The 12,164-nt window shown below is 41.1% G+C and overlaps 1 protein-coding gene across 1 annotated transcript in view; it reads right to left on the bottom strand.

The window, feature by feature from the left end:
* The window catches only part of LOC124619340 (protein unc-80 homolog), a 905,779-nt gene that overhangs the window by 386,577 nt on the left and 507,038 nt on the right, over positions 1–12,164 (bottom strand). The window lies entirely within an intron of this gene.

The raw sequence follows: 12,164 nt of genomic DNA, 5'->3' as shown, positions 1-12,164 counted from the left end.
ATTTTACAGCTTTCAAATGTTGGAAAATCTGTTGAGTACTTATCTGCAGCACAAAACAAAATATCTGTGGCAGACAATCAATCATTTCCAGTGATCCCAAACTATAGTAGCACTGATTACCATCTGCAAAGGATGGTTGCATCTATGCCTGGATGGAACACTTTACACGCTGTACCTATAACAGGTAAATAATCTGACGGTGGATGCCTAAGCACTCAGTTTGTTGTGTTCTCAGAATCAAATTGTAGGCCATGTGAAATTTTTGAACATATCACAAAATGAATTTAATAAACTGAAGTATAACTTTTCTTACCATTGCTTTCAGTAAATTCTGATGTTGTAGTGTGATATGAACGATGATCTGTACATTGCTTTCTCCTATAAATGACTTAATACAACATTTTGAACAACAAAAACAATATGCAGTTATCCTTAATCTATGGCTTAGTACAGTGAGCAATCCTCAGAGTAATGCAAATGTTATAAATGGGTATGCAAGAAAGAACAGTAAACCATTGAGGTAAATCTAACGAATCACATCACTTTTGGTGTAAGCTACAAAAATTGTGTAAACAACACAAGTCAGATACAATTTTTAGTGATGGAAAATAGTTTTAACAACTCAGTTTGTTTCTGCAGTAATTCATCTGCAGAGAACCTATGTAGTGAGAGTATTTATTCTGTATCAGCCGTGAGAGGACACAGCAATTTGCCTGGAGTTGTAGTCACTCCAGAAATATTCAGCATAGGGCGGGTAAGGCAGCACGGGCTGCTCAAGCCCTGGCTGCGTCTTGAGGAACAGGCACTTGGCACAGGTAGCCATACTATGCCACAAGCCACAGCACCTCAGCACACCAAGCAGATGGTGCAACTCCAGCAGTCAGCAGGTTAATTCCACTGTCACTGAGGCTAAAATCTGTGATAAAGTAGTTAATTTCAATCCTATAAGCACAATAAATATAAAAAGGAAGTTACAGTTAACATGAATGGATTACTTTCCTTCAGTTTAACTGATTAAGAAGTGAGTTATTAAAAAGAAGCACAATAATACTTCCATTCAGCAATGGAATATGTTGAAGTTCAGAAACTGTAAAACCTGTATGACTGAAGAGAAGGATGATTTATTCAAGGCGTACCAGCTGAAGGTTAATGAGCTCACTAACATTGCAAACATATTTTAAATCAATGAAAATAATCAGGTTTTGAAAATATAATGTAACTGGATAGATAAAAAATCTACTCACGAAGTGTAAAACTGCCTGAAAGAAGCTGCTTAAATATTCAGTGAGATCTTGATAAGATTTCAAAGTGGTACAAAGATTGGTGACTTGCCTTAGGTGTTCAAAAATATAAAACTGTGCACTTCACAGAATGAAACAATGTAGTATCCCATGACTATAATATCAATGGGTCACTGTCGGAATCAGCCAACTCATACAAATACCTCAGTGTTACATTTTGTAGGCATATTAAATGGGATGACCATATAGGCTCAGTTGTGGGTAAAGCAGATGACAGACTTTGGTTCATTGGTAAAATACTGGAGAAGTGCAATCAGTCTACAAAGGAGATTGCTTACAAATCATTCATGTGACTGGTTCTAGAATACTGCTCAAGTGTGTGGGAGTGTACAAAATGAGACTAACAGGAATAACTGAACACATACACAGAAGGGCAGCAAAACGGTTACAGGTGCGTTTGATTCATGGGAAAGTGTCACAGAAATACTAAAGGAACTGAACTGACAAACTCTTGAAGATAGACGTAAATTACCCCAAGAAAGTCTACTAACAAAGTTTCACGAACTGGCTTTAAATAATGACTTTAGGAATGTACTACAACCTCCTACGTATTGCTCATATAGGAATTGCAAAGATATGATTAGAATAATTACAGCAATGCACAGTGCCATTTAAATAATCATTCTTCCCACCTCCATACATGAATGGAACTGAAAGAAACCCTAATAACTGGTACAATGGAATGTACCCTCTGCATGCACTTTCTGGTGGTTTGCAGAATATAGATGTAAATGCAGCTGTAGATGTAGAGTGGCAGCAGGAGAACACATTATAAAGGTATTTTAATATGCAAGCATTTGGAGCCAGTGGCTCCTTCTTCTGATAGAAGTGTTGAAGGAGAAGGAAGAGGGGTGAAGGAAAAGGACAGGTGAGGTGTGGGAAATGGGGACAGTTCAGAAGAGTAACCCACAGGAGACTTACTGCACGGGATGAAAGGAAAGACTCATTCCATGCCATCCTGTCTGGTAAGTCTTCCCTGATCCAGAGTTTTGGGCAACTTTTCCAAATTCTCCCCATTTCCTTCACATCAACAGTCCTTTTCCTTCACGCCTCTTCATTCTCCTTCAAGCCTTCTGCAAGAAGAAGGAGCCACTAGCTCCAAAAGCTTGCAAATTTAAGTGTCTTTGTATGTACCTACTGCTGCTGCCCTTAAAGAACGGATTTTTTACCTATCCAAACATATTAATTAGGTATGTCAAACAGATGTTACACAAAGGTTTGTGCAGCTTTAATGTTTTCACATCATTGATGCACATCTTAAACCATCAAACAAGCTGAATGAACATAACTGAGTAATGTTCAGACTTGCAGAAATGCAATCCGCAACAGTATCTCATGATAAAGACAAAAGACAGATCCACGATTACACGACAATGATGAAGGAGCAGTGACAAAGGTTGAAACTGCACCAAAGCAAGCAAAATGTTTACATATGTAGCAAAAGCCATGGCTATAATTTTCTAGGATTTTGTCATCAGTCATGTCCAAAAGTCCAAAAGCTATCACCAATGGGCATCATCCTTCAAACTAGACAAACTGAATGATGGCCTCTGTGAGAAAGTATTCAACAATTTCGTTGCAATGTATACCTATCAATGGCTGTAACATGGCAGAACTACTGCACGGATGCAGAACACCCTCCCTCCTTTCCCTTAAGCAATAAAATGTAGTGTCATTATTAAATTATAAATTTTGATATACGATAGTATCAGGAAAACAATATATTGCTACTCACCAAGTACAGGAGATGTTGAGTTGCTGACAGGCACAACAAAAAGACTGCTAAACAAGTGAGCTTTTGGCGAAAGGCCTTCTAAAGCAGACAAAACACACACACACACACACACACACACACACACACACACACACACACACATTCATGCAAGCACATCTCACGCACACGACCACTGTCTTACGCTGCTGATGCCAGACTGTGAGAAACTGTGCATGATAGGAGAAGCAGTCTGGATGGTGGGGAGAAGCAGGAAGTTGAAGTGGTGAGGGGAAGGGATAGTACAATAGTTGTGGGGGACAGCAAAATACTGCTTTTGGGAGCATAAAGGGACTTGGCGGGGACAGGGTAGGGCAGCTTGGTGCAGTCATGAGGTTAGACAGGGGGTGGCAGGGAGCAGAAAAGGAGAAAAATTTAAAGGCTGTGAATGTATTGGTAGAGCAGAAGGCTGTGTAGTGCTGGAGTGGGAGCAGGGAAGGGGATAGGTCAGTGAAGACAGTGACCAATGAAGGTTGAGGCCATGGGGGTACAGGAACATAGGATATATTGCAGGTAGATCCCCCAACTGTGCAGTTCAGAAAAGCTATTGTTGGTAGGAAGGATCCAGATGGCACAGACTGTGAAGCAGTCACTGAAGTGAAGGACACTATGTTGGGCAAGGTGCTCAGCAACTGGGTGGTCCAGCTGCCTCTTGGCCATAGTTAGTCGGTGGCCATGAGTTACACGTTCCTGGAATTCTCCCAGTAACCTCAAGTCAATTATTTGCCTTTCCTACTACCGAACTTATGTACTCATTCCATTTCATACTGTTTTGTAATTTTCTGTAAATGATATGCCAATAACAAGAAGCCCACAAATATTGTATTCAAATATTACAGGATTGGTTTTCTTACTCATCTGCATTAAACTATGTTTTTTCTAAATTTAGAGCAAGTTGTGATTCATAATAACAAATAGAAATTCTGTCTAAGTCATCCTGTATCCTCCTACAGTCACTCAATGACAACTTCCTGTAGACTACAGCATAATCAGCAAACAGTTACAGTTTGCTGTTCATGTTCCTGACAATATCCTTGTCTTCGAGGAACACTCACCACTGAGGATAACATACTGGTTTCTATTACTTAAGAAGCCTTTGAAAAATGCACATATCTGAGAACCTATTCCATATACTTGGACCTCTGATGACAGTCTGCAGTGGAGCACTGTGTCAAATGCTTTCCAGAAATCTAAAAATATGGGAAGTCTCTGTTGCCTTGATACATAGTTTGCAGGATATCATGAGAGAAAAGGGCAAGCTGAGTTCAGCACGAGCGATGCTTTCTTAATATGTGTCAATTTGTGAACATATACTTTCCTGCCTCGAGGAAAATTATTATACTTTAACTAAAAATATGATCAAGAATTACCGTATTTACTCGAATCTAAGCCGCACTTTTTTTCTGGTTTTTGTAATCCAAAAAACCGCCTGCAGCTTAGAATCGAGTGCAAAGTAAGCGGAAGTTCTGAAAAATGTTGGTAGGTGCCGCCACAACTAACTTCTGTCGTCGAATATAAGTAGCGCTACGCAGGCATGCTTCAGAGGCACAAAGGCACATACTGGCACCAAAACCTCTGCGTCAGTAAATAAATAAAAAAAAGGTGGAAGACGAGCTTTTTTTTCTCCGCCCCGAGTTTCGACCACTGCATTTTCATACATTATCCGACGAAGTAAATACAAATTCCGTATTGTTCCTCTTCGAACGTAGCAGCATTTCAATGTTCTACAAAAATCCGACTGGCAAGACTGTTTGGGATATTTGTCAATATGGCCAACTCTGCTTTCTGAATTTTTTCCTAACTGTGAGAAGAAAGGGTTGCTAATAGGAACTTTTATGAATTGTGAATCACATGCAGTATTCTCTTCACCATAAGAATAATACGAATATAAACATTTTGCCATGTATTCTTTCATGTTTGCTGCTATCTCATTTAAATCCTGTCCGCCTAATAAACTACGAAACTAGAGTGAGACAACAGCAGATGCGGAAGAATATACATACCATGTCATGTTTATATTCGTATTATTCTTATGCCTAATAGTGATACAGTCAGAAATGAAGCACGGCAATTGACTAGATTTTTAAATCTAAGATGACTCTAATTTCTGTGCATAATGTAATGTACTAAAGAGGCGTCTGCAAAGATTTTTAAACGGAAAAAATTTTCGCTAAATTCTCGTTCAGAACATCTTCTATCATACGCAGTCTATTATTTGGTTCTTGTTGATCATTATCAAAGAAAGCAGCAGTGCAAGTAGCAACGAATAGCAGTCTCTTGCCATTGTTTCGCTAATGAGACGATTTCTCTCTCTCTCTCTTTTTTTTTTTTTTTTTTTTTTTTTTTTTTTAAAAAGCGGCGGTAGCGTGCACAAAAGCAAGCCATGCCGCAAGCGGCGACAGGCCGTAAACCCTCATTTTCAGAATGCGACAAACAATGCATGACACAGTACAGTAATGCATTTTCAGCTTTGAGTGACGGAAACACCTATAACAAAGAGAACTGCACTTGTCAGATCAAAGAAAAATAAGCAATCAATTCAAACCAGACGAAGCATGTGAAAAAGGAAGGGCACTCGTATAAATACGGACGGAGCGCCTGACGCATAACAACGGCTACCTGGTAAAGCTTAACTGCTAAGCTTACGACTCGAACCAAACTACTACAGCCGTATCGTCGTTCATTCAACCTAAATTGTGTCTCATATTACAATGGACCAACTTTGTTTCGATTTGGAAGTGCGGCCTAAAACTTTTCTTTCCCCTTGAATTTCGAATCTCATATTTCAGGTGCGGCTTAGATTCAGGAAAATTTTTTTTCCTCGATTTCGAGTCTCATTTTTCAGGTGCGGCTTAGATTCGAGTAAATACGGTATGCAGCAAACCAGTGTTGAGGATATTTGTCAGTAATTTTGAGCCTGTTATTTTGCCCTTCTTGTATCCCTTCTTACATACAGGAGTCACTTGCAATTTTTTTCCTCAAATTACTTGGGAGTATACACCTGGAAAGAGATTCATGGTACATAAAAGCCATGTAAAGGACCATCACTGAAGATGACTCTCTGTAAAACCAAATTGGGATTACATCTGGACCTGGAATCTTATTGCTTTTCAACTCTTTCAGTTGCTTGTCAGCCCCAGGAATACTTATTTCTGTCTTCCATACAGAAGTTTGTGTGATAGTCAAAAGATGGTATGTCTGCTTCAATGACTTTTTAAATGTGAAATTTAAAACTTCAACTTTCCTATTGCCACAGAAGACTTCTCCAAAAGTAACTGCATAAGAGGCTTCAACCTGGTTAACAATTTTATATATAACCAGAAATTTTTTGGTATCTTGGCAAGACCTTTTTATAGATGCACTATTTTCTACTAACTTTCACCTGTCAGCATTTCCGTGTTATTTTTTGTTTCCTCAACATTTTCCAAGTTGTGTAGTTAAACCATGATGGGTCCTTGTTCTATTTATTCATCACATACTTATCCAGACCAGTATTTACAATTCTTTTCTGTCCTTATTCTATTTACTCATCACATACTTATCCAGACAATAATTCACAATCAAAAAAACTTTGCTGATAATTCCTCTATATCCATCATATTGGAACTACATAATGTCCATTCATTGTTTCAAGATTCTTTCAAGAAAGAGGGTTTCAAGGAAGTGAACAAGTCAGGGCATTCATTACTAAAAGATAAGTAACCCTTAGAAACTTAATCGGTATACTACATTTACAACTTTACACTGTTTAATAATGAAAAAAGCTTACTGTAAACAAATACTTGTGAGACATACGTCATTCCACTTATGTTGGGAACAACTGCTATTTAGTGTCAAACACAAGATATAACTATGAGAAGAGTATCTTTCTTTACTTTCTTTCCAAAGTAGAAGATTTTTTATTCATTTTATTTAGCTTGAGTACATACAAATAGTTTGTAACAGTTCTAATGTTCTGACAAGTGTGAGTGTGGATCTGGGTTATATCAGCTTATTCTCCCAAACCACTTTCCACTTCTTTACAAAATGGCTTACTTGGAATTTGCAGCCACTCTTCTTTACTGAACAGCTGATTGCTGGAAACCCTCTTGACTTCTTCTCTGTCGAATAATGCTAGGTACAAGAATTTTTAGACTCTTTCTACTTATAAAATAAGTAGACATACAAACTTTACTTTTTGTCAACTAATGATGTATTTGACCTCCAGACACAATAAAAAAATTCACTTCTCCACATGGATATGTAACTTCCTGCAATCTCTCGTACAGTTGGACGTTAGAAACAAATTGAGCTACAGTTAAAAGAAAGTTGGCTTGGATACCATGACCTTTCCTAACATGAATCATAAAATGAGTCTTGCCCCTAACAAGGTTGCATAAAGAGTCCACAAGAGTACTTTTTGAACTGCTCTTGTTTTAATAACAATAGTCAATCTCACAATAAGCACAGAGCTGTATATAAACTCCATCGTTCTTACTTACACACTCACTAAAACATCTATGGATTACCCAACAGGTACTTGTTGGTGTTGTCCGCAGGGGGCTCCCGTCTTGGGAGTATGTGGGTGGCAACCACACGGGCCCTTAGCTAAGCCTGGCATTACTTCCACTTACTTGTGTCAGGCTTCTCCTGTTTCCTTTCCTATCCGGCCCCCCTCGGCCAACTCTTGGTTTCTTCGACCCCAACGGTATTAGGTTTCCGAGGCCCAAGGGTGTCTTTCACTTTCCTCTCTAGTATCTATTATCTACCCTCCGACCCAACGGCGAAGCGAGCGGAAGAAGAATCTTATATCCCAGGTTCTCAAAGATCGTGGAGGCGGAAGAGGTCATGCCAGATGAACTGGCTGTAAAGGCGCCGCTCAGCCATCATTGAGCTCGCGGCAGTTCGTTGCAGTTCTGGTACCGGAAGTCACATGTCACATACATATGTGCCGTGATGAATTGTTCCAGAATCATAGTGTGTGGGTCACTTCCTCGCAAGCTGTAATCCACCTTAAACAAATTCACGCAAATGGCAATTTCTCCTGTCATTTTCTCTAAAGACCAATGGCGATGGGATAAGGACGATGGTAGCAGGCTCCGAGTGAGGCTGGAAGCTACTAGTCTGGACCTGCACACTGGCGGCAGGTGTGTGATGGTCGCCTTCCTGAGAACCCGTGTGACTACTCGGGAATCCGGTCCTGCACCTGCGACTGGGCAGGCCTATTTAGGATGACCGCTGCCCACCCTGAATGGGGAAGGCCCTAGAAAATGTGGGCTAAACATCGGAAGTCACACTTGAACCGGGCTGGGAATCCGCACCCAGTAGGTCACTCCTTATACTGCGGACGTAAACAAAAGAAGAATGAAATGATTATGACAATAGGGACATGGAATGTCAGGACCCTCCTGGACGTGAACAATTACAGACCAGAGAGAAGAACTGCTCTTATCACCCAAGAACTAGCCCGTCTAGATATAGACATAGCTGCCTTGAGTGAGACAAGACTCTCAGGTGAGGGACACATTAGTGAGGTACGTTCAGGGTACACCATCTTCTGGAAGGGAAAGGATGCAGGAGAACCACGCATCCATGGTGCAGGATTTGCCGTAAAAACGAAAATAGTGAAAGATCTTCGACTTACACCTGTCTCAATTAATGAAAGACTGATGACTCTTAGAGTACCCATTGGTTCAGACAGATTCATCACCTTCGTCTCTGCATATGCTCCTACTTTAGACAGTGATGAAGACACAAAGAATCAGTTCTACCACCAACTGAACAGTACTCTCTCTAAAATACCCATTCAAGATAAATTAATTTTACTTGGTGATTTCAATGCCAGAGTGGGAAGGGACAACCGTTTTTGGAGAGATGTCATGGGTAAACAAGGGGTGGGAAACTGCAATGCAAATGGGTTGCTACTTCTTGGTCTGTGTGCTGAGCACGAGCTTTTCATCTCCAATACCCAATTCCGTTTGCGTAACCGCTATAAGACCACATGGATGCACCCACGCTCCAAACATTGGCATCTTATAGACTACGTTATTACGCGACAGCGTGACAAGAAAGACATTCTCATCACAAAAGCAGCACTAAACATCGATGAGTGCTGGACGGACCATAGACTTTTAGTCAGCCGTTTGAGAGTACCAAAGTATCGCAAGCCACGATCCCACTTTTCAAACCCACCACGCAGAAAATTCAACATAAGCAACCTGAACAACAAAAATGTTCGCTCACACTTCCAAGACATACTGTCCGAACAACTTAACAAAGCTCCAGCAACCACAGATGACGTCGAACAAGAATGGACCACATTAAAGAACATCATCAAAGAAACTGCTGAGAGTGTTGTTGGTTGTAGTGCACGGAAAAGAAGTGACTGGTTTGATGACAACCACGGAGAAATCCAAGCCATCATCAATGCAAAGCGGGATGCTTACCTATCCCTTGCTCAAGATCCATCCTGCGCAGAAAAGAAAGCACACTTTCTAGAACTCAAGCAGAAATGTCAAAGTGAAATACGAGTAATCAAGAACAAATGGTGGCAACAGAAAGCCACAGAACTCCAAAATCTTTCTGATGCAAGGAACCTGCGTGGCTTTTATGCTGGTATTAAAGAGCTGTATGGACCTATCCGCTCATCATCAGGAGCACTTAAAGCTGCTGACAACTCCACCATTCTTACTGAAAGTCAGGACATCTTAAATCGTTGGAAAGAGCACTTCAGCTCACTGTTAAACAGCCCTTCTACTGCCGCTGGAGATTTTCTCAAAAATGTCCCACAGCACCCTCCAAAACCCTGTCTGGCTGATCCTCCAACTTTTCAAGAATTTTGCAAGGCACTCAAGAGTGTGAAACCTGGGAAGGCTCCTGGACCTGACAGCATCCTGATGGAGCTTATTGAGGGTGGTGGCTTGCCTCTAAAAACTAGACTCTTCTCACTTATTATATTAATGTGGGAAACCCGCAAGGTACCAGCTGACTTGAAGAACTCCACAATTGTCACCATCTTCAAAAAGGGCGACAAAAGCGTCTGTGGTAACTACCGGGGAATATCTCTACTCTCTGTCACTGGAAAAATTTTTGCAAGAATCCTTTTAAATCGCCTCCAGACACTTTCAGAGACTATACTACCTGAGTCTCAATACGGGTTTCGACCTTCAAGAGGGACAATTGACATGATCTTCTGTGCACGACAACTACAGGAGAAGTGCAGAGAACAGCAAAAGCCTTTACTACTTGTTTTCTACGATCTAGAAAAGGCCTTTGATACAGTTCCCAGAGAAGCCATGTGGATGGTCTTAAAACGCTTCGGCTGCCCTGAACATTTTGTTGACCTGATTGAAGCTCTCCACATTGATATGACTGGACAGGTCCTCTGCCAGAATGAAATGACTAGTGAATTCCCAATAACAAGTGGGCTTAAACAAGGATGCGTTCTTGCACCTACATTATTTGCATTGTATCTGGCAGCTATGCTTTACGAGACAACCGTAAACAATGCAGGAATAGAACTAAAGTACAGGTTTGATGGAGGATTATTCAACCAGTCCAGACTCCATTCAAAAAGGTTCACCAGTACCACTCTTGTGACAGAGCTGCAGTATGCTGATGACAATGCCTCTCCAGCTCATTCACCTGCAGAGTTGCAGCTGTCAGTTGATTCCTTCAGCAGGGCATACGAACGATTTGGTCTCTCCATCAATATTTCAAAGACAAAGGTGATGGCGCAGCCAACTCCTGGCTCCTCCGTTCCTGACTTCAGCATATCCATCTATGATACACTCCTGGAACAAGTGGACCATTTCCTCTACCTGGGAAGCATACTGTCATCCAACTGCTCATCTGGAAAAGAAGTGGAGAATAGAATACGTGCTGCACATGTAGCATTTGGTCGTCTTACAAAGCGTGTCTTCCTGAATAAAGACCTAACACTGTACACCAAACTGATGGTGTACAAAGCTGTAGTCATTTCCACCCTGCTATATGGTTGCGAAACCTGGACGTTGTATCGCTGCGATCTGAAGAAACTAGAACGCTTCAACCAACAGAAGCTAAGATATATCATGAACCTAAAATGGGATGACTTCATATCCAACACGGCTGTTCTAGAGAGAGCAAAAATGCATAGCATGGAAGCTCTTATCATTGGGCATCAACTCAGATGGGTCGGACATGTCCAGCGGATGAAAAATGACAGACTTCCACGCCAAATGCTGTACAGCGAAGTGAGCACAGGTAAAAGGCCACGAGGTGCCCCTCTCAAACGTTATAAGGATCAGTACAAGAAAAATCTGAAAAACTTGAACATCGATCCGAGTAACTGGTCCACAATAGCAGAAGACCGAAGTCGCTGGCGCTCAGTTACCTCAAATGCTCTTCAAAACTTTGAGCTGGAACGTTGAAGAATGGAGAATGACAAACGCCAGAGACGTAAACTCCTCCAGGCTCAGCCACGTCCTCCACCTTCCATCAGCTGTAATGTCTGTGGCCGCCTGTTCCACGCTAGGATTGGATTGCTAAGCCATCAACGACACTTCCACGCCTGAACCGTGACAAAGGAAATCTCAGGAGAGAAATGAAAACTCGGATACGAGTATCAGCCGCCGCCGCCGCCGCCGCCGCCGCCGACGACTTGTTGGTGCCATTGGATCGCCGCATCTACTTTCTTCCCGCGACTGATTTTAAACCTGCACACACAAACATGTGATGCACAGTAGGTAGGATTCTACCATCCCACACTCATATCCAGAATACTGTGTGTTCGAGATGGTGGAAGGCTCAGATGTTCTAGAATTTACACAGAAATTCTCGAATCACTACACAGTCTAATAGTATTTCATTATTAATCACGATTCTAACATTTTCTTCATGTTGTTCCTCTATAACTTCACACATTCCATGGCTTTGAAGGCTCTCCTTCATAATGGAATTGACAAAATGTTATGAATAACTATGTTTTCTACAGGCCGCATCTAGGAAACAACTAAGTGGAGTAGCATAATATTTCACACATTGTATATTAATGGAGTGGAAAAACACTCCACTGAAAGAGAAAAAGGAGAAATAACACTATAAAAATATATTTCCTATGATTTTTTAGAGTT

This window comes from Schistocerca americana, chromosome 6, assembly GCF_021461395.2.
Source record: "Schistocerca americana isolate TAMUIC-IGC-003095 chromosome 6, iqSchAmer2.1, whole genome shotgun sequence".
NCBI lineage: Eukaryota > Metazoa > Arthropoda > Insecta > Orthoptera > Acrididae > Schistocerca > Schistocerca americana.
This window is presented reverse-complemented; position numbering and strand designations above follow the sequence as displayed.